At 38.1% G+C, this 24,022-nt stretch overlaps 1 long non-coding RNA gene across 1 annotated transcript in view; it reads left to right on the forward strand.

Moving 5' to 3' along the window:
* The first annotated feature begins 3,178 nt into the window (after positions 1-3,178).
* Positions 3,179-24,022, forward strand: part of LOC121469220 (uncharacterized) — a 45,069-nt gene continuing 24,225 nt past the window's right edge. The window contains exons 1-2 of the long non-coding RNA XR_012054141.1: positions 3,179-3,291; positions 10,056-10,155. This is a non-coding gene — a long non-coding RNA (uncharacterized lncRNA). The remainder of the gene's footprint in view (positions 3,292-10,055; positions 10,156-24,022) is intronic.

Raw genomic sequence — 24,022 nt, forward strand, 5'->3', positions numbered from 1 at the left:
GAAACCTAAAACTATGCAATTAATATCTGATAAATCAACATGTTTTCCATCATATTAATTTGTTGTGAAGGGAAAAAACCATCTTAAGTTCTAATAGTTTAGTTTCCATCTTTGTTTACATGTGAGAACTAATTAATTTACTATTTTTCCCAGAAAAGGGGCTACTGGAATGAAAGAGCAGTTGAGAAATACCTGATAGATTCTGCACTTGGGATTGTTCAGTTTGTGGTAGGCTTTTGATTAGTAATAAGAAATGTGCAATATCTTAAGAAGATTAGAGGAATTACTTCTGCTTGCTTTGGAATTGTTTACAGATCTGCATTTTATCGAGGCGTGGCATGCCCTCTGCTGGCGCCCGCGCTTTATGCAAGTTAAAGGACTGGAAAAACAAGGGCCTGTCTTTAGCATTTTTTCAAAGTTCATCTCAACCTGGAGCATAGAAATCGAACAGTTCTGTTGCTGACAGAGATAAGAAATTTTTAAAATTATTTTCTAGACCTTATTAGTGCCTTATACACTGATACATTTTATTAAAATCACCGTTGTGAATCTGTATCAGTCTTTTTTAGCACAGTTATTGGAATCAGGTGGTGTAAATATTTCTTTACCCCAACAGGTAAACACATGGGAAGAAGAGTAATCTAACTTGTGATTTTGTGAAGATTTCAATTTTTGTAGGAGATGAAAAGATTATTGAAAAGATGATGAATAGAGAATGGATATAGGCAATCTCTTCCCCTGTTGTCCATCCCCACCTCCCCCCAAACCTATCTACCTGACACTGTCTTTCTCTGAAAAACTGTAAATAGAAATAGTAATGGGAAAAAAGTGAAGAAAATTATATGAAGTGGTAACTGGAAATGGACTACAAGCTGCACTAAAGGTACTATCTCTGGCTGGTTTATTCCTTCAGTGTTCCAAAAGACAGTAGTTTTTTTGTCGATCTGTCAAAAAGTATAACAGAGATATACATGCTAGAAAAATAAATATTTTTTTTTCACCCAAGTATTTGTATAGCTTTATAAAGCTAATGGCTTTCTAATGGAGAAATCACTTTCCTATAGCAAAGACCATCAACCTTCAAAGTTTTTAACCTTTACACCCAAGGCAAAACACCAACTATTAGCAAGACATAGAAAGAGAAGAAAAAGAGCCCCCAACATTTATAATTTACACAATTCCAGCAGGAAGGAAAGAAGCATGGATGTATGAGGTTTCTCAAAAATCCAGGCATTCTGTTTTGTTTTACGCCAGCTGTATTTAAATATTACTGCTGCTGAAAGGTGTTGAGATTAGTCAACATAAACTGATCTAGACATTAAAGAAAATTTTGCCTTTGGTTAGATTGCTAGTGACAGTGTTGTGGGTTGCAAAGGGCTGATTATGAAATCAGGCGAACAACAATAATTCAGAAAGTTCATTTTAATATGACAGAGCTGACTGGAGGCTCATTATAAATACCAGCTCCATATAAAGAAAGGCAGAAGGGAATTGACTTCAGTGTTTTTATTCCTGGAGATGACAAACACACATGCAAAGTGGAAATAAACAAAGAATAAATAAAAGCAACTTTGCTTTGTAAAAGGTCAGGCTTGTTTCACTCACAATTTTGATTTAAAATTGTTTAAAAATCCCACAATTTTCAACTTACTTCAACTTTTACATCCCTTTGACTGAATACTGTTCCATGTATTCAGAGAACACTATTATTATTTTTCAGATCACATCTGTTCTGTTACCCTGCTTATGTCTTTTAAGATCTCTCAAAGAAATTTCTGTGAAAGCCCTGTTTTGTCATTTAACCTGAGATATGTCAACTGGCTGAGAAAACTATGGTCCATTTTTAAGTGCTTGACTGTCCTTCAATTTTTAGAAGGTTAATGTAGCTGTCTGCAGTAAGTATAGATAGCTTGCCCCTTACAGCACATCTTCAGGTATTTTAGGGGAGGCACAGTTCAGTCTGACTGCTCTGAGCAGAGTAAAAATGCATAGCCAATAAGATGAAGACAAGACAGACAGTGTACAATTTCAGAGCCAACACAAAGAAGTTCTCACTGTATGTTCCCTACATGTGACAACTGAATAGTTCTTCTTACTCAGTGCTGGCACAGTAACACTGGATGATGCTTTCTTCCTCCTGAAAGCCTTCAGTGATTTTGCAAATGTATAAACATCAAGTAAAAGGCATGATGCCACAGAAATCAAAGGCATGTCTTCCAGAGGTATGTGGATGCCATTTGGCACAGCAATTTCAACAGAGTTGGAAAACTCAGGAAGATACTGGGATAGCAGAACATGGATAGATTGATGGTATGGTAAATACCTTAGTCAAAGGCTATCTTAATAAGCCCTAAAGAGGCTAACTCAGAAAAGCTTAAGGGAGACAGAAACTCATGGCACACATTAAAGTTCAAATGAGTAATTGTCATGTGGATTCTATTTTGTGGCTTACCAGCTTCTCAGGTTTGGAGCACAGCATTTATTTTTTGAAAAAACTGGTTGCATTTATAGGGCGTTCTGTCCCTGGATAATTTTATTGACAACAGGTATGCAGTATATCTGCAATTGCTCAGACAGTACTGTATTGATTACCTTTCACCTTATATTGTACACTCCTTAAAGATCAAATCACCTAGAGTACATTAAGGAGTAAACTAGCTTTTAATTGAGTGCCTTTTTATTATACTAGGCAGTAAAAAAGAAGTAAATCAGTTTAGATAGCTATTCACTCTAGAGCGAACTTAATTTACTAAAATATGGAGTGAGGTCAGACACAACTAGTATAACCATAGATACTTGTTTAAAACTAAACAGTGTGCAAATCAAATCTGTGAGACATAGATAAACAAGGTGCAGATTTCCCTGGAGAAGAACAAAGTACAACGGGAAACAAGATTACTACAGGTGCATGCAAAAAAAAAAAAAAAAAGGATGGGGAAAATGCCCCAAAATAAAAATCAGATTTATTGTAAAAAGATTAATGTCAACCAGGCCAAAAGTGATATGAAAGGAAAACTACAACTATATAGGGTGCTTTATATAGTAAGTTGTAATTAAGTCACAAAATCTGAAGTGTAGGAAGACAATATTCATGTCAACAATTGATTATTTTTATTGCTACCCAATAGCAATAGTCCTACTCTTTACCCCAGCCATGTTTATTTTCTCTTCTTCATCTAGTTTTCCTGACCTCATCTCATATTCTGTGGGAAGCAACGACCTTTGCTTGCAGGGCTCTCAGTTCATCCCAAGAGGAGAGAAGACACAAGAACTGCTAATACCTGAATCAAGGTATTGATCTGCAAGTGATCTGCAAGGGGATGTGTTTTGGCCAGGGTTAAACTTTCATGCCGCATCCTCAGACCAATGCTACCTAGTTGCTCAATAGAAGTGCAATAAGGGTTTTCAGTGTTTCTTTGAGGGCTGATGTTTTTCCTTCAGCTACTAACTGTACTAGGTCCCAGTAGGTGACAGGATGGAGGAGGGAGATGAATCATTTGGATTCTGCTGCCATGGACTGACTTGTCTCTGACTTATTTGTGAAACAACTGATGTGTCCTCCCAGAGATGTAGCCAGCAGCCCCCGCTCCAGGACGCTTTCTAACACGAGGCCTATGCCTCCGCCACCTCCTGTGAGCATCAGCTTTGTCAATCCAGTGCTCCCCCACCTGATTATTGGTAAAATTATAGAGGATGCATTAATCCCCGGGGAATTTGCTTATGCAGTTCATCATGTTGAAAATTATTTTTAGCCTCTCTTAGTTGCTTCTGGGCAGACCAATCACAAAAGCTGAACTGCAAAACTTACTTGTTCCACTTGTGCTTCTTTATTGTTTCTCATCTGCTTGGTTCTGTGTAAACAGCACATGATGAACATATTGCTCAGGCAGAGTGAGACTAGAATTTGGGGGAACACCCCAGCAGAGCAAAGTGCTTCTGCCTCTGGAATCATCAGAGAACCATAGGATGGTTTGGCTTTGAAGGAACCTTAAAGATCATCTACTTCCAACCCCCCTGCCACCTTCCAATAGATCAGGTTGCTCACAGCCCTGTCCAGCCCAGTCCTGAACACTTTCAGAGATGGAGCATCAACAGTTTCTCTGGGCAACTTTTTCCAGTGCCTCACCATCCTCACAGTAGAGAATTTCTTATTAATATCTCACCTAAACCTACTTTCAGTTTAAAGCTGTTGTCCCTTCTCCTGTCCCTCCATTGTCCTCTCCAGTTTTATTGCATAGCCTCTGTAGGCACTGAAAGGCCACAACCATCTCTCTGGATCTTATTGAGGCTCAGAAGAAGAAAATTCCTAACTATTGTACCAATAGTCAGAAAACCTTTTATTTAAAATTATTTACTTTTGTTTGTTTATTTGTTTTGTTAGAAAGGAAAAGGTAACACGTGGTACAGATAATAGACTAGGGCTCCTACCTGGCAGCATTTTTTACCCTATGCACAGGATGACTGATTGGCTCAGAAATTCCATTTTGGTATCCTGTGTCCTGTACAAGCTGCCCCTGGTACCCCAAGAGTTCCAATGGTTCTGTCTTGTATTGGCCTGGAAGTTGTGCCCTGACACTCCTCTGCTTCAGTCATGCTATGTGCCAGGCATCAGTGAACACCCACACTAGGACCCTGACAAAAATACAAAACTCCCACCAATATTTTTTCAGCCAGATCAGCAGGCTGGAGATTTTAGCTTCATTACAAGACCACTAGGTGGCAATTTAGTAGCCCTGTTTTAGATGTTTAGCGTATTTGATTTCCTTGTTGCTTTAGATACAAACTTGATGAATGGTAAATTGAACAGCATCCTGGAAAACCTGTATTGGTTGCTCCTGCCAAATATATCAAAGTCTTTCTGCTTATCACACCTCTCTCAGAGATTCATTAAGTTCAGTGAATGCCTCTGAGCACTCAGTGAACACCTCTGGCCAGGTGGCAGGAAAGCTAATTGATTATCAAGAAAAAATAAGAATCCTTCTAACTTTTTAATAAATTCTTGGTGTTGCAGGCTGTATAGGAGTCGTAGCTGTATATGCCATGAGGAGATTGACCCTGTCCACAGCCACAGCTACAGGACCATGACATAACTATCTGCATACACTGAAGGTAAATTTCTGTGGCAGTACACCAAAGGCAACAGGAGTAACTATGGCCTTTGTCTGGATGTGTCAAATGTGTTTGCAGTGACCCCACAACCCCCTCGCCTCAATAACTGTAGATCAGAAAGATGCTATGAACCATTTCCCTAGAAATTCAAAGTTCTTTTCCTAAGAAGCAACTATTGTATGGTTGTCTGAGAGGACTGGGTTGCTGCAGAAAGCATTTCAGGTCTGGAAGATTTAAGACTGGCATCTAAACAGAGAGACGAGGTGAACAACTCAAGTATATGTGTATGAGATTTGTACAGTTATTTTCATTGCAAATAATACATAAGTGATAGAAAATTTTGGGATACCACAGGGTATATACCAAAACACATACAAAAGCTACATATAAGAAAAATATTTTGATTGCATACCTCTTCACCTTTAGGGATAATGTTGTTTTTGTCCCCATATTCAAGGTTGAGAGTCTTTATGAATTTTACTTAGCAGTGAAGTGATGCTGAAATAACTGATCCTAGAACTTTTGTGAAAACTATTTATAGTAGTGCCCACGGTTAATGATTCAATAAGGAGGCTTCCAAAGTATTTTTTCCCAGTGATCTCAAGTGACACATACTAAAAGCAGTGAGCTTTTGATGTGCTGACATTTGTTCCTGGGGGAAAAAAAAAAAAGAGCAATAGCATATTGTAAAATTTCAGCCTTCAGATGCTAAAAATAGGAGGAAATGAAAGAAAAGAATTGCTTGAAGTCAGAAACCAACATAACAATATGTAGTGCTTCTGTATCTTCAAAGCAGGCTGACTCAGAAGCTAATGTTTTGGTGGAAAAGGTCAAGAAGAAAATGATTTATGATTTTCAGTGATCTTCATATTAAGTGACTCTTAGGTTTACAATTACTGAACTGCTACCTGATGAAAAAAAAATCAACCAGTCTGTTAATATCATAAAATATTTCTAATGAGTGCAGCTTAAAGTTGCAGCATGTGGGGAGGGGAGACAGGAGAAATAACATGAATGAAATGTAAAGAAAATTTTTGTGAAGAGTGCTTCAATTCAGATGAAAAATAGAACAAAGGATGCTTCCAGACAACAGAGTAAGAGGAACCAAATTGATCAATAAATAACTGCATTCATAATAGGAAGATTGATACTAGTTTAGAATTCATTTTTGCTGGTTTTTTTTTTTTTTCAACTGTAGTTTTCATTTGTAAAGGCTCTGAGAAAGGGATTCTCACTTAAGGTAGGAATATTTTAGCATTAAAGAGAATCGGCTGAAATGGGGACAGGGTGAAGAGGAGAAGCTAGCTGTTTCCAAACCAGCTAGGAGAAAGGAAAACTTGCTTCTTCTTTTATGTACAGCTTGGAAACTGCTTGGAAACTAATTTTTATCAATAATGAATATGAAGTGAAAAATACAAAAAGAAATCCCAGGATTTATTAGAACAAGAGGGTTTGAGCACCTCATCAATGTGTAAATATCTGAAGGGAGAATGATGAGAATGGAGCCAGGCTCTTCTCAGTGATACCAAGCAATAGGACAAGAGACAATGAGCAGAAACCGATGCTCAGAAATTTCCACCTGAATATGAGGAAGAACTTTACTGTGAGAGCAACCATTCAATGCAGCAGATCACCCAGAGAGGCTGTGGAGTCTCCCTCACCAGGCATAAGCAATAACCATCTGCACACAATCCTGTGCCACGTGCTCTAGAACAAGATTGCTTGAGCAGGGAGGTTGGACCTGATGACCCATTCTGTGAGTACATTATGAACTGAAGATCTTAGATTTCCCAAGTCGTGGGGTTTTTTTGATAACTCAAGACCTTAAAAGTTGTAAGAGCGGTGCTGTTGCTGTTCATGCAGTGACTGATACCAGCTGCTGGTTTCGTGTTTGCTCCCAGCCCTTGGCCTGTTTTACTTGCTGGAAATCACGGTGCCATCAGCTGAAGAAGGGAGTTTACCAAAAGGTAGTGAAGCACCAGAACATTCTAGGATATGTTCAGATGTTTTGATGTTGGCATTTTTTTACCAGAACTCTTTCCCTGGGTACTGCAGTGCCCGCCCCAACCCACCTCCCACCGATCCCACATCTCCCGCAGGCTTTCTGCAGCCTGGCAGGAGAGAGTCCTGCCAAGGATCGTCCTGTGAGAAAAGGCTGAGAAGTTTGGGACTCTTCAGCCTGCAAAACAGAGAGCTCTGGCAGACATTAAAGCAGCCTTCCACTGCCAACAGGGGGCCTGCAGAGATCTGGAGAGGGACTTTTTACAAGGTCTGGTAGTGATAAGAGAAGGGAAAATGACTTTAAACTGCAAGATAGTAGGTTTAGATCAGGTATCTGGGAGAAAATCTTTACTGTGAGGATGCTGAGGCACTGGAACAGGTTGTCCAGCTTCTCCCAGAGAAGCTGTGGATGCCACATCCCTGGGAGTGTTCAAGGCCAGGTTGGATGGGGCTGGGGCTCTGAGCAACCTGGCCTAGTGGAGTGTGTTTTTTCAATGGCAAGGAACCAGATGATCTTTAAGGTCTCTTCAAAGCCAAACCATTCTAGGGTTCTATGATGTCCCTCAGTTTTATTGAACAGGTAGAGGGAAGCTGAATAGAGGCTGCAAAGCTCTGTGGCAAAGGCGTTCCTTATTTGACTCCGCTTCTTCACATTAAGTAGTTGTTAACTGGCAAAGTCTCGTATTTCAAATTTTTCTACCAAAATCTCAATTAAAAACACAAGTATTTTTTGCTTGTTTACTTTCCATGTGCAAACTGAGAACCTTCATGTTCAGTCATAAGTAGTAGCAGTTTCTATTTAAGAATCCTAGACAATTGTTTCAGAGAGAATCTCTCTTTCAGAGAGAAAAAAAATATTTTACAATACACCAGATAGCACTCTAAAAATAAACATTGTCCTTAACCTTGAGAAACAGTATGGAGATTTTATTTTATTTTAATCAAATAAGTGAATTTTGATTCCTGGCAGCCATTTCTTTATTTATCTACAATTAAGGCAATTTCATAATACTTTATTTTTGATAAAGTAATAATTTTCCAAACACTCATTTTTTCCCCTTTAAGCCAAGACAAATGGCTGACATATGTCAGCATTTCAACATGACAGGCTTTAAAGCATGCTTTTTTTTTTTTTCAACAGGGATTTCTGTGTTACTTGTTGCCTATATTAATTTTCTCCTTTAAATAAAAAACAAATAACCAACCAATAACCTCTTTCATACCATATCTGAAACTCATAAAAAAAACCAACTCAGATGCACTGTTATCTAAATAACACACTTAAAAATGAACTATGAATAGAAATTAAAGGCCATAGAATAATTTTTTTCCTCATTTTTGTGAATTATACCAGTTGTCTTCCTACTTTATAGCTCTCTTTTATCTTCCAGCAGTGACACCCCCATCTGACTTATGATCTCTCCACAGGAAGTCATTGAGTGACACAATAGAGTTAATGAATTGGTCTTTCACCTCCAAAAACCTGATCTAAATGCTAGCCTGAGATAATGAGCATGATGGAGTTCAGTAATGTCAGCAGAGTATTAACTTCTGTTTAAAGGAAGAATGAGCACTGGCAGGAAAATGGATTTTAAGAGAGATTTGGAGCAATTGCACCTGCATGCATTATGGCAACTCCAGCCTTCCTTCATTAGAGTCATATTCACATTATCCCTGTGCTATTTGAATAGAATTTGGCAGAGGTTTGTCTGCAGAGTGTATCATTTATCAGGGATCTCTCTAGATATTTAGGTTCCCTACCATTCTAATATCTGAGCACTACCTTCAGTACCTGGTGGTTGAATGACATGAGACATCTATACAGAGAATCAGAGGGCACCACTTAACCAGTCAAGGGTAATATATTTTATCACAGACATACATAATGTCTGTGATATTTCAGGAAAAAAAAAAAAAAAACAACAAACACTACCATCTAGGAAGCACTGGGTTAACTGCAGAAGTCAAAAGGACTGAAAGTGTTTATCTTTCCACCACAGAAAGGCCAAATACAGTGTACTTCACTGAGGATCTGCCTACATAGGCGGATTTTTGGGATGTCCTGGAGGCATTCAGAGGTAACTCTACAGCTAAATCGACAGAGGTTACACCTTCGCTCATTTTTGCAGCCACTCCTTAGGTGCAGCTACATCAAGAAGACAAAGAGAAAAAGAAAATCCCAAGCAGCAAACCTCAAAACTCACCACCAGCAAAAATAAGTACAAAACAAGTAAAATCTTAACAGGAATAGCAGAAGCTATCCCTTCCCTATATTTATCCCCACTGAATTTCTTTCCCTGTGTATGTCCTGACTTTGGGAGACAGATGGTGATATTCCTGACTGCTCCTCAAAATTATAAGGGAGGACAAGATGCTCAGAGTACCTCTGCTGTTGCCCTAGCTGATTTATTTCTCTCACACAATAAAACTCAAGATTTTACCTCAAAAAACCAATAGCAACAACATAACAAAACTGAAACCAACCAACCAAACAAACCCCACCAAACCCCCAAATCCCAACCCAACCTAATAAATCATAAACTAACCACTGATTTTTTTCAAGGCAATGGAACCTTGAAAAACCAAAGGAAGCAAAGATTTCAGAATAGTGACATCATTGATGCCATCATGTGTACACAGAAAACACCATCTTTACCTCTTAGCCAAATAAGCTTTACTTTTTCCTGAGTGGCAGCAGCATGTGAGTAACCTCTTCTCTGCACAGTCATTGGATCCTCACCCTCTTACACTGGCATTTATGCACTCACCAGTTCTGTGTCTCTCTGACTTTTTAGGGTTTCAATCCCAGCAAAATATTTCTGTTATAGCAGGCAGACTGTAAACAGTTTATAGGCTATTATTCTGTTAGTTAAACCATTACCATATTTTTTTAGTTTCTTGGTTTTCCCATTGGTTTGGTTTGTTTGTTTGTTTTTCCTTCACAGCTTTTGATTCACCCCTAATTACAGTCCATAAAGAAGCTTTGTCCTCCTCTTGTGCTCTCCTGCCTTCCCCTCCACAGCTGCCTGCAATTCCCGCCAAAAGGTTGGTTCAGACCCTCACTGTGCACGTGTTTATATCCAAGTTTATCTGAGCCCAGACTATGCCTGTCTCTGATCAAAGGTCAACTTTAAACTTAAGCAGATGTTTGTCCTCAGAGTTTACATAGTTTATATATTTAGAAGACAAATGTTCTCTTGGCTTTTGTTATTCTATATTAAACAAGCCAAATTCTCTTTAGGTATGACTGACAGGGAGCAGGCAGTGGTGTTTGTGCTCAGTCAGTGCCAGGGGCCAGCAGAACTGCAGCAAACCTGTGCCTGAAGCCAGGCAGGTCTGTGTGTGTGGATACCTGCTCAGTTCTACATGTAGAGTATTTAGTCTTGCCCCTCAGGGCTTGTTCCAGCAGCAAGGATGAGCCCACATCCACCAGGTACATTATTTTCAGCCCTGGATAGCTTTGCTTTGGTCATAATAGAGGTGAGAAAATTTACCAAGATGTGTGAAGCAGGACCTCAGTCTCTTCTTAGTCATGTCCCCAGTCACACAGTTTAAAAAGAAGTTTTCTCAAACATAGCTGTTTAAACAGATGAGCTCTCTTCTATTCATGGAACATTGTTCTTAAGACCTTATGCTTACACCTGGTAAAATCTGAGGTGGTTTTCAATAAGTTTGAAGGCTTTATTTGGGTTTGTTTCTTTTGTCTGAGGCCCAGAGCCATAGGGCTTGGTGTAGATGACTTGCCCTGGTGGTATGACCTAGAACTCGCTCCAGGTGACATGAACAGAGCACTCAGCAGGACATTGATGTGTCAAATGCTGAGTAGGCACCACTGAAATGCTGAATGAGGCACACAGGAAATGTCCTGTGCACCAGGGACTTGATGTCATGTGTGGGACGTGCAGTCATGCAAGCTTCAAGACCTGCAGAGCCTGACATGAGCACAACGCAGGAGTCACTGCTTTAGACTGCATGTGTGTGGGAGAGAGGAGGAATGCAATGATGCTTGGAAAGGAGTCATCTTCTGCTTTTACTGCCTGCCTATTAACTCCATTTGTTCTGGGCTCCAGCTGAGAAGGAATCTCTTGGATGTACCAGTACATACTGTCATGGCACATTTGCTTGACTACATTAAGCTTTGTTGTGATTTTGTATCATTTTAGATGTCTTTTTGAAATTTTTTTCTTCTTCTCTTTTATATTTATTTTAAAGGTGAATTATGATAAAATTTAGAGGATTTTTTGGGGTATATGGGGAGTATATCATTATGCCAGAAGTTTATCTTAATTTCTTTCAAAAGTGTGTGGCAGGTCAGAGGAAAGGAAGTCTCCTTGCCCTGTCCTAGCTTTACACACTAGATCTTCTTTTGCCTTCTGGAGTTGCCACCTTCCCCAGAAATTCCTGGACCGATAAGAAAAGGGAGGATTCACAGCTGAAGAACAAGGCAGACAGAAAGGTAAATGGAAGATCCAGCAAGGAAATAGCACAGAAAACAAGAGTGGGTGGCTCCTGAAGGGAACAACATCAAAATCGCAGCTAAAACAGGAGATGAGTTAAAAATCATCCTTCCCTAAAGTTTGAAACAGGACAGTGTGGGCACTTGGAAAGTCACTGAGTGCTGAGTTTGAAACCCAGACTGGATGTGAAAGCTGCCTCTGCTATGACACTTGGGACTGGAACACCCTCAAATTATCTTCTGTCTTCCCTTTTAGTTTTAAATTTTCTCAGATTTAAAAGATGCTCTTCTAGCATCTGTTCAGAAGTAAACTGACATATATATATATATATATATATATATAAACCTTCTTTATTAATCTGAAAGTGGTTACTTCCAAGAAAAAGATTTATACATATCTATCTACCTTATGTTGTGGTGCATTCAGGATGAGCATCTAAACAATTCCAAAATATATCTCCAGTACTTCTTGGTAGCAGTAACTGCAGCCTTTTACTGTGCTCCAGAAGGAGGGAACAGGTTCAGGTTCTGCAGCTTCATCCTGCTGCTTGTTTTGTAGAAGTCATTTGACTGTAGAAACTGAGCAGACAACAACTGAGAGACTTAAGAGTGGACTTGTTTATGCCTTTCTTCTCTCTGAGCATTGTATAGTCACAATGGGATTTCAAAATGTAGCTATCCAGGATATTTCATATCTGGATATGCTCAGAATAAAATAAGAAATGGCAGAGCCACATTTTACACGATGCTGTGGTCAGGTTAATAAATCTTGCATGCTTTCCAAATAGTATGTCATCTTAAATATTGCTATGTAGGTTCAGCATCTTCAAAGATTTGCATCTAGTCAGCTGAAAACATGCAAAGACCAGGCTCATTTTCATCTGCAGAATACCAAGGAATGTACCCTAAAGAATTTGGATTTGTGACAAAAATGCGTACACAGAAATAGAAGTTATATTTCCAAGCTTTAGGTTTGCTTTTTAGCAAGCTAACAGAAATGGCTTTGTTTTAAAATCAGCAACCATGTCTATAAAAAGGTATGATACACCAGAAACATTAAAATAGCCTTATAGGAGGAATACACAGTATGTCTCTGGTGATAATGCTAACAGTGTGCCTTGTGCACATAATTTTATTTGCATGACGGGTAGCAGAGTTCTGCTTCTTTTGATCATATACATGGTGGAAAATTGACCAGATTAATGCTCTCTTGACAAACTGAGATTTTGGATACTCTGAGCAGTGTTTTAATGACCAGTGTAAACACATCCTATGTTTTTAGCTGGCAGTGAAATGGTCCTGAAGCTGTAAAACAGGAATGAAATACAGGCTGTGTTGAGGATAGAAAAAAGAGAAAGGCAAGCAGTGATTTTAAAGCATTGGTAGAATGTTTCCTACAATTCAAACTCAACTACAAACCCCAGGAAAATGTATTTTTAGACTTTCTCAAGAAGTGCAGTGTGCCCTCTTCCTTAGGGGAGGAAAAGTGGCTCAGCAGTGCTGCCAGGTAGCAAAGAGCTCTCAACCACCCAGCATTTAACGAAGAGGCAGCCATAAAGGGATAGGTGGCTATGTTCCTGCTGTAAGAAAGCTTTTTGTTACTTTTTGTTACTTAAAGCACTTTTCACATTTTTTCATGGGTTCAGACAGAAACCTACCCAGAGTTTTCTGTCCCAGGATTAATTTCCATTTTTGTGACTTTGGAGAACTCCACAATTCACGTGGAGAGACAGAAACTAGCTGTGAGGAATCCAGAGATAGTTCAGTTAAACCTCATTCACATGGAAATTATTCTGAATTCCTGGAAAATGCAGAACAATTATTTTGCCAGTTTTTGGACCTACCCAAACTGATGAGACCTCAAAGTGCTTGTCCCAGTCCTAGAGCACAGAGTTTAGCTAATAGTGCCAGTTGAGGTTTTTTAAGCAAACTGTCCTTGCTAAAAATAAGCTTATCCATGTTTTCAGGATCTGAGAGGCAGGATGCAGTCAAGACAGGGTAAGAACAAGAATGTTCTCCCATAATGAACAGAAAACCTGCACTGATCTCCAGAATGATGAAATAGAGAAGATCCTCCTGAGTTACTGTCAGGAGCAAACAGAAGCTTCTGCCTCTTCAATTTACTGCATCTGAGACATGGTGATAGTTTGGATTTGTTATTACCTAACGTTGGTGTTGTCCTACTGCAACGTGCATGTACTCTGCAGTTTCTAGAGTGTGGCCTTGAGAAATGTGAATTAAAGATTTAATATAATAAGTTTACTAGATGATCTACTGGCAGTGCTAATTTTCAGTGGAGAAAAAGGAAGTTTCCAATTCTTTTTAAATTTAGGGAGATGATAGATCTGAAAGAATGACTGTAATTCTGTGGCGTACATTTTGAACTTTGCAGTTGTATAGTTTTCTATTTTTAATTTACATTTAAGTAATTTAGATTCAATTTTGAGGACAAAAAGCAGATTAGAAATCCGCAGTGTGGTTTCAAAAGCTTCTTTTAAGTTAAATTTGACTCATGTGGTTACTGCTACTTGGTTTTGTTGCTCAAACTGTCTGATGAGTTTCTTAGGTAGAAATTTATTGAAAAGCATTGCCTAAAATGCAGTTCTTCTTAGAACACCTATAAAAACAAAACAGATTAAATAAGAATTAAGAGGGAAAAATAATACTAAAGAATCTAATTATACTTAATAAGATAGAAAGTTATGGAGACTATTTTAATGATGTCTTTTCCAGTTATTTAGAAATAAGAGAACATTGAAACCCAAGTAATTACTATTACTACTTCAGCATTTGGGGTTAGTGTTAAGGGGGGAAAAATGGAAATTTTGAATATCTGGTGAGAAAAAATACATCTTATTTTTGAAAATAAACAAAGGCTCCTATCTGCACTTTTTGCGGTAGAACAACAGCAAGCTGTAGGACATTTAGTGAAAGAGAACAAAATAACATGATGCTTGTATGACACATTGGTACTGGACCCCTGTCTGAAAGCTCATGGCCCACTGGCCCCTCCACCCAGGAAGGAACAGTACCATTAACAGCAAAATAACTTCATTGCAAATAAAATCCTATGTCGTGAAGCTGCTTAATTCCGACTCTGCTCCATAAAAACAAAACACATAAAAGTACATTTTAATTTGAATATTCAACTTCTTCCTTACATCCTTCACATGGACATTTTATTAATCTACTGTCCTGTGAATCAGTTTTGTCACCCTATATTTTTTGTTACTGGAAAAACAAAATTAAAGTCCTTGTCAACATTTAAGACTTCCTTGCCTTCATTGCAGGCTCTCTTAAGTATGTGTACTCACAACAAATAAAAAATTCCAGAACAGTGTTTTTAATCAGAATTTAACAACCACGTTTGGATGCTTTTCTGCTTTACAACACTTGGTAAGGGACTAAATCAGATGGCTGAGTGAGTGACTTCAAATGTCTGTCACACATTAGAACTGGGAACGTGGAATTAAGAGCAAGCTCAGGAGAAGTGGTTTGATCCGATACAATTTTATAGGTGTGGCACAGGCCTTGTTTGCATAGCCCAGAGGCAAGTGGGAAATATCCCAGCTGGCAGGGACTGTTCCTTCATAGGCAGAACTAGCAACTAGCAGAATTGTTGTGATCAGCTACATAGGAAAATCCCTGAAAATGAAGGTGAATATTTGCATAGATCCATACACACATTCCATTTACTTTTTAAATTTTTTAAATATTATTTATTTAAGTGCATGCCATATGGACATTTGACTGTTTTCTGCTAACAGTATATATATGCTGCCTGTGATCATTACCCTGGAACAGGAAAATTGGAACTTAGGAAGGATTTTGTTAATAAGCCTTTCCTAAATGACACTTTTACAGTCCACCTCTCAAAGGAGTACAGTGCCAACTTTGTTGTGAGGCAGATGGTAGTGAAAAAGGTGGATGTGACTCTGATCATTTAGCAGGGAAATTAATTTATGTGATACTAACCAGCCTCCAAATTGAGTTTATTGGCTCATTACGGTTTCTCCAAAACGCCAAAGCTTTATGCTTTAAAGAAGCTGAAGGTTATTTTCAGGATGTTTGACAGAAAGGGAGAAAGAAAGAAAGAAAGAGAGGGAGAGAGAGGGGGGAGAAAATTAACTGAATAATGAGGATCTGTATTAAAGGTAAGATGACAAATTTAATGCAAATTTCAATGGAGGACTTTGCAGATCAGCCAAAGAATGTTGAAGAAATTCTCCTGTCTGGTAGTAAAATGCATCTTTATGCACCTTTCACTGTTGTAATATGAATGTTCTTAAATTATTAGTGTTGTGCTTTTGGCATCGATACACCTTCATTGCACAAAGTAAATGGTATGCAGCATGATCTAGCATTACAACATATAGATATTACCATATTTTCTTTTTAAAAAGCAAAAAATGTGTATGTCCTCATAGCAGAACAACTCTGTGTCTATTTTGTATTCTAAAGCAAGTAAATTCAGAATAAAACTTGGGCAGCAAAATGGAGATCATGCTTTATGTTTCAGAATTTTATGTCAGATGGGTAATCCTTATATTATCTCTACTTGTGGCATTCCGTGGCCCATCATTTTCCTAAGGACAATTAGGAGTCTTTATTACCTATTACCAGCCTGCCTGAGGAAACAATAGTGTTCCTAGATCTGGTGCTTTAAACTTTATTGCTTCACTTCCTTCAAAGTAATTATTTGTGCATGTAAATTACCTACTCTGAAAAGGATTTATGTAATGCATTACAGTATGTGATGTAATCTGATGGTATTTGTAAAAATTCCTTAAAAATTAGTTCTGAACTTTTATTAGAATGCTGTGGTCAACTGTTATCTTTAATAATTTTTTGACATTTCATGGAATATGCTACAACTACAAGACTAATAAAACACTAGTCTGTGACTTGATTTTAGACATCTTTCCTTATACTCATGTTGGGAGGGACCTAAAAGATCATCTAGTTTCAATCCCCTGCTATGGTCAGGGACACCTTTCACTATACCAGGGACTACTGTCAGTTTGAATCCAGTACCCCATATTCTGTCTACCATATGCTCTTGTAAACTGTCTCTCTCCATCTTTCTTACATGCTCCCTTCAGACACTGGAAGGCCACAAGTATGTCTCTCTGAAGCCTTCTCTTCTCTGGGCCAAATAATCCAAATTCTCTCACCATTTTCTCGCAGGACACGTGCTCCATCCCTCTAATCATCTTGGTGGCCTCCTCTGAACTTGCTTCAACAGGTCCATGTCCTTCCTGTGCTGGGGACCCCAGAGCTGGATGCAGCACTGCATGTGGGGTCTCAGCAGCACTTAGTTTTGTGTTTAATTCAGAAGAAATTATTTAAGTAGTATAAAATTAATTTCGCATGGATTTTTTCAAGAACAATTGGTATTTCAGTCTATTTTTATCACAGCCATTTTTTTTTAACTTCATGGAGTGTAGGTTTTAAAAATATTATAAATTTTTATCCAGGCACATCTGCACAGAAGCACAAGTCATGATGTGGGTAATACTTCCAGATTAGGATAACTCCTTCATATCTGTTGGATGGGCTTTTTATAGATCCTACACTACAACCTGAAATTTGCAGGATGCACATGATTGCGTTTTCCACTTGAAACAGGGGCACTCTCATGGTTGCCTTGTTTTCATTCTGTGAGCTTATATTTATCATCAGAAAAAGAATCGCAGAAAATTTTCAAAAGGAACAAGATGATGAGAGCCAAAAGACTGGGGGGGTTTGTGGCTTTTGAAGTTTGAAGGAAGGGCTACTTATATTGTCAGGTGACTTAAGGTTCCTTTTCAGATAATGAAAAAAGATTCTGATGTTTTTTGAAAGTGGGAATGTTGCACAGAGGCTCATATGTGTCTTTTGTTACATTTCAGTCCTGTGCTAGTACTCGTTTTCTCCAGAACAGATTGTATGTAATTAGTTGAAATAAATACCTGCTATGGAGTTTAGGACACCCTCCAGAAAGACTTGGCAAGAATGAAGGCTTCCCAAATCCCAAACTGAGACTTAAAATAGTCCTCCCTAATCATAGGGATATTTATATTTGACAGTTCAGCCTTGTTTGACATGGAAGTTTTCAAGGCCTTTGCGTCTACTCCACTTTTCTAGAAGTAAATTAAGTTTGTCTCCACTTCATGCTGTTTTTGCCAGCCTGATTTGGTTTCTCATAAAGTCTCACATGTGGGATGTACAAAAAAAGCTGTAATCACTTTATGTAGCAAGTGAATGTGGTAAAAGCTGTGCCAAAGCTCAGAGTTTAGAGTATCTCTGTAGGTGCACACCTTCTTTGCATAGAACAATTCCCTCCCATGGTATTACAAAGAAGAAAGTGTTTTTCCTCCAGCTCTGCTACAGTCAGCAGATATAGATCAAAGTGGTTGAAGTGATCAAGATACATTGGATTCATAAGTACAAGAATTTCCTCTTTGCTGGTTGGACTTTCCTTTCAATTACAGCCTAATCCTTACATAATTTATGCTGAAGATTCTCACCTGTTCCAGTTGCCTGACTTCTTCCAAGTATCAATATGGTTGTAAACTTTTGAAGGGCAATTAGAGACAAAAGAATTACATATAAAGCCTGATGAAGTGATATGGAGCAAGGAAAGAGAAAGGCTTCTTATCAAATGGTATTCAGTAGCACTACTGGAGGGTGAGTAGCTCCCTGTGAAAAGCTGTTGTGGTCCAGTTATCTGAATAAAATGTAGTTGTGGTGTAGAAGAGGTGCATGAGCCCCCCTTGCAGAATCACTCTTCTCTCCTCCTGGCCTGTAATTAAAGGATGACTTTGAATGCTAAGGTCTGAGTCTCTCCAGATGCTGAGGTAGAATCTTGAGTAGTCTGGTAACAAGCAGTCAAAGCACAGCAGATAATAATTTACACTTTAGGGTGGAAAAAATGCAAATGAAAGGAACTGTTCCATGAAATGCTGAAGGTTTTCTGTTTCCTCTAAATCTGTAAGTGTTCACTTAGGCAGCTGTAAGTGTTCACTGCCTATGAAAGATAAATGGATCTATGATATCATACTCAGAGATTCCCATGGGAACGTTTTGTGGGATAGTATAATTGACATGACCACAAGTGTGAACCCTCTGAACCAAAAGGTCTACGCACTCCTTCCCAATTTAACTCCTTTCCTATTCAAATGCTGATGTCCACCTGAATACTATATTCTCATTTGATTAAAAAAGAAAAAAGGAAAAAGAAATAAAAAGGAATTAAGCACTTTAAATGGCTTTTAAAATCCCATACACCATATTTTTGATTGTAATTTTAATAGATTATCTCTTAATTGATTAACTGTAACATTTTATAAAGCATATATCACACTTTTCGGAGTCATCTAGTAGACATTGCCACTCCAGGTTTTAAGTTACTATTTGAAGCATATCAAAGACAGATTTTGAGAAAATAGCAGTACTTTATCTATAAAGACTGAAAGGCTGAGGGAATTTTAATTGTTCAGCCTGGGGAAGAGAAGGCTACAGGGTGTCATAATTGATGCCTTCTAGGATCTAAAGGGAGCCACAAGAAAGATGGAGAGGGGCAATTTACAAGAGCATGTAGTTACATAACGAGGGACAAGGACTTCAAAATGAAAGAGGGTTGGTTCAGATTAGATATTAGGGATAAATTCTTTACTATGAGGGTAGTGATGGACTGGAACATGTTGCTCAGAGAATCTGTCAATGGAATGGGGTTAATAACTAGATTAAGGTCCTCTTCAGCTCAAGTCATTCTAGGATACTCTGAAGTCAGATGTGTTTCTACTCATGCTTCACAGTGTTCCAGGTATAGGTGTGCAAACGTGAGGAAGACATGCAGAATGAGATGGTTACCTTGCTAATGCTGTGGGGACTTCTGTGCAACACATTACAGCAATTCTCCGTAGAGCCACGCTGTGTCTGCCATCACTAGTGCAATGCAAGAGCTTGTAGGATGAAGTTTACCAGAATATCTAATTTCCACTGCTTTAACCCAGTTTCTGAGGTGCCTTTGGTTTGCCTTAGCACTAGAGATGTCACAAGACATTCTGGGAAGATTATGTGGTTCAGGACATCACATGATTTGAACTTGGTCCTTGTGCAGGTGCTGTGCTTTAATAACATCTGTCAGGCTACCCCTGAAGATAAAGTGCCAGCTGCTATAGGTACCACACTCCAAAGTGGCTCTTTAGGACCCTGTCTGGTGTCCTGAAGTGCTGGCAGTGGGCCAGCACAAAAGAGCTCAGCTAGCACCATGCATTTTCTCCCCCATAAATTCTTGGGGATCTCTACTCTTCCTGGTATCCTGCTGTACAAACAATCAGTTCCTTGTGCTTTTAGCAATACCCACATTAGGTCTTCCCCCATCTGACTATTGCTTGTGCAATAAATCAAAGAGTTTACAATAGTAGCTCTGAAGTTAATTTTGTTTCTTTAACACCAACAAAGAGTATTAACCATTTTTTTTCATTGTTGGGGATGTACGCTATTTAAATCCCTAAACCTGAGTATTTGTTTACCTAGTATGTAAGGTTGACTGTTTGCTGACATTAGGAAAGAAATGGGAATCTATTTGTTCGTGAGGGTTTTTTGTATTTATCCTTGCTTCATAAATTCTTGACTGTCAATCACCCATTGTCTTGGTTCATTACACAAACCATTTCTTATGGCTCACCACAACAGGAATTGTTTTCATTTTTGTTCTGCTAATGGAATCTGATTTGGAAAATCTCTATGAAGTCATTGAAGGAGTCTTAGCGTCAAATGAAAAATATGAAACAATTTATTTACCACCGGGGAAAAGTGTAGGTTGGATAAGAAAAAGGCAGTAAAAGAAAGAAATGGAGATAGATATAGAATTACAACTCAGTTCCAGAGTGTGAGAGCCTAAAAAACTACAGGAGTAATCCAGGTAATGAACCAACAGTCTGGGAAATCCACAGGGAGTTTCCAAAACATTTTGTCTTTGGAGAAGATAAAAATAATTTCCATAAGAATTATATTCATGAGCTTACAACCAACACAGAGATCATATACTATGTTTTCAGCCAACTGTTTCTCCACTGTGGCTGAATAGAAGTTTTTAAAGCCCTTCTGTTAGATAAAGGACATTGTTCTGCAACTCACACCGCAGAAATACTCTTGTTTCAAGTCCTGTTGTCACCACTCTAAAATGGATTGCTCTCTATTTTTGATACACAACAGTGTTTTCAGGTGATAACACCACTACAATGTTTGGTTTGTTCAGAGTTGAGCTTGACAAATAATTTATGACAGTTGTCAAAATAACAAAACTATTCACTCTTAATAAATTTCCTACAAAGGCTTCTGTGATTGTTTTTCATATTATTTTTTGAAAATATTCTTTAGAATATGGGGAGCAAAAGAATCAGAACACTCGTTTTTTGCAATTCAATTTATGAGTGGCATTTGCTTTGTTCATGGATATTCAGCACTGTGGTTATCAAAACTCATTGTGTCAACAAATTTTTGCCTTCAGTGATTAAGTCTCAGGAAAACATCACAATCTAAGGATTATAAATCATGGTTAAACAGTTGCATTATTACCAGTGAAAAAAAAGCACAGAATTTGGTATAACTAGATTGTCAAGTAGTTAATCCATTATTCTTTGGAATTGTGTTAATTACTATGATTTAAAAAAAAAAAAAATATGGAAGCACTAAAAATAGCATGTAGTTTAGCCAGAACATGGAAACTAAACTGGCAGGCCAGATGAAGCTGGTGTTAAAAGCAAAGTAATGAGCACTGAAATACTTGATTCCTTCTCTTAAAGGGGTGGTTGGAAACCATGAGAAAAAGAGATTACAAAAATCTCAATCCAGACCCTCTTTCTGGTCAATGTATAAGACCAAGCAGGAATTCTTCAAAGCTGAAAAAACTGAAATTTCTCTATGTCCAGCCCCACATCTCAACTGACAAATCTGACTCTGAACTTCCTTGGTGAGGATGCCCTTGCAGCTCTTCATAGTGGCAAGGTCCTTCAGAGTTTCTTTGGACCATGACACTCCTAACAGCCCCCAGATATCAAGTTTCTGCATTCAGCAAAATCCAGATGGATTCAGAGTTGAGGGTACAAGATAATTAACCTTGAAATCTGTTTGCATCCTCTTACTTTGAAGACCCATATTCACAACTGTCAGAAAACACAGGTAGAAATACTACTTAAAACATGAGCAAATGCTTTTTGTTGCTTAATGCAACCAAGATCATTCACTCTGGAGTACCTGCTGTAGCTGTGGAAAGATGTGTTGCCTAAGGGTTTGAACTGAAGGAGAAAGAGTTTGCAAAACTCAGTGATACTGATATTAATAGTATAGAGCCAGATGGTGCAGTCATCAATAATCTAAAAATATCCCTGGTGCATAGTCAAAAGCAAAGTAGCATGAAAATTAAAGTTAAAAACATGCACTTACCAATAATGTCCTAAAAACCCTTTAATTGCACCCTATGTTTGCTGAAAGGTCAATGCATAGAAACAGTGAAAGCCTTTGGCTGTGAGAAGTCATTGAAAGAGGATCTTACCCATTACCTACTTGGCTAATTTTAATGTTGTGCTCTTAAGTAAGTGAGTTGGAATAAATACTTTAAGCAGTGGCTTTAAATGACACCAAATTTTTGTTAAAAACATACACTCATCCTTCTGTATACCTGGCCCACTAATGAGTCAAAATTCGTGTGCCAAGCCTGATTCATCAGTCTTGTGTGGGTTTTGATATTGTTTCTAAACCCTTTTGGAGAAAGGACAAAAAATTTACCATTCTGGTACATCCTATTTGTGCAACTATTGACAACTGTCTTGAGTGGTAATCAAAATAATTCTCATCAAAATCAGAATATATGTATTTATGTTTATATGTAAAGCTACGAGTACAATAACTAATATATATATATATATATTTGATGGTTGCTCAAGTTATTTATATATATACAAACATACATAGATACATATATATATACATACCTATATATATATATATATGTATGTATGTATGTATGTATTTGTGAGCAGTGATCCACCCTGCCATCTGCATAGAAATAGTTCTAGACCTCAGCTGCTACATTTTTGCATTACTGTGGGCCTCTCCAACTAAGACTGTGGTTGATCATTGAATTAAAGAAAGCAAAACAAGCACTAAACAATAAGCATAATGTTTATTTCAATATTATTTAAATACTAATAAGATTTTTAACATGTTTATAGAAATTTATGAGGAGGTAGTCCACATTTAAGTCTTAGTAATTAGTTAATGCAAGCTTTAAATTCAATAATATTAACTAAGGGAAAAAAAAAATACACACATGCATTTTTTAAAACCCCTACCTGGGATGATCTAGAGTTTTGATTTCTAGGCCCAGAGGAGGAAACGCCACCAAAAATAAATCAATTTGCATTCTGCTAGTCCCCAAAGAAAAAGGCTGATGCAGTGCATTTTTATTTTGTGCACATCAGCTATTTCTCAGTAACTCAAGTCTTTTTATAGTACATGTCAAAAGGCAAGTAGGATGGGTTTTGTTGGTGTTTTTCTTTCCCCCACAGGTATTCCCTAGCAATGGATTTGGGAGCCTTTGTTCTATGCAAAGTCAAAAATCTCCTGCATGCCTTCAGAGATCTACATGCACAGGCTCTGTAAAAGAAAGAGTACATGGAATTTCTCAGGGCATGTCAGCTTTTATGAAACTGAGCATTTCTTCAGTAACAAGAGGAGGAAATGGAAAAAGACATGGCAAGAGATTATACTTGTCAAGTGGAAGAAATAGCACAACTGCCTGCCACAAAGCCACCTCAGCCCCACGACTGCCTGTATAGCTCAAAGAGATAACGCAAACCAACAGTGCTTGAAATGGTGATGTACACGAAAGACTCGATAAATCTTCAGAGCAGGAGAAAATCTAAAGATTTTTTCCTTGGTATTGGGGATTTTTTTTGTTGTTTTCTTTTTTTCTTGTTTGTTTGGTTTTTTTGGGTTTTTTAAAAATATGTTTGGTTTTATTTATGTCTTGTCTCACTTTCCCCCCATCCTTTGTTCTGACAGCCTTCTCACAGATTTCCTTTTCCAAAGCAGCTCTGGGCTGGGCTGCTGAGACCACATGGACTTGCTCTGTCAGTGGTGGCTTTTCTAAAGTATGGAAAAAAGTTATTTTAGCGGGAGCAGACACCATGAAAACAGGAAGTGAGATAGAAGTTGGGATGTGAAATTTGGGGTGTGCTAGAGATGTCACTACATGTAGAATACTCTTATTAAAGAAAAAAACCCCCATTTTTAAAATGCATGAGAGCTGCTGAGAAGAAAAACATTTGAAAGAAATGAGTAGGTAATACAAGGTTACTTTTGCTCAAGAGAGCAGGCAACTAAGACAAGGCATTCTGTTCAGCCTCATGTCTCAGTACAGGTGCATATTATAGAAATGCAGCAACATCAGAAGCATGGATAAGA

The sequence above is a fragment of the Taeniopygia guttata genome, chromosome 2 (genome assembly GCF_048771995.1).
Source record: "Taeniopygia guttata chromosome 2, bTaeGut7.mat, whole genome shotgun sequence".
NCBI lineage: Eukaryota > Metazoa > Chordata > Aves > Passeriformes > Estrildidae > Taeniopygia > Taeniopygia guttata.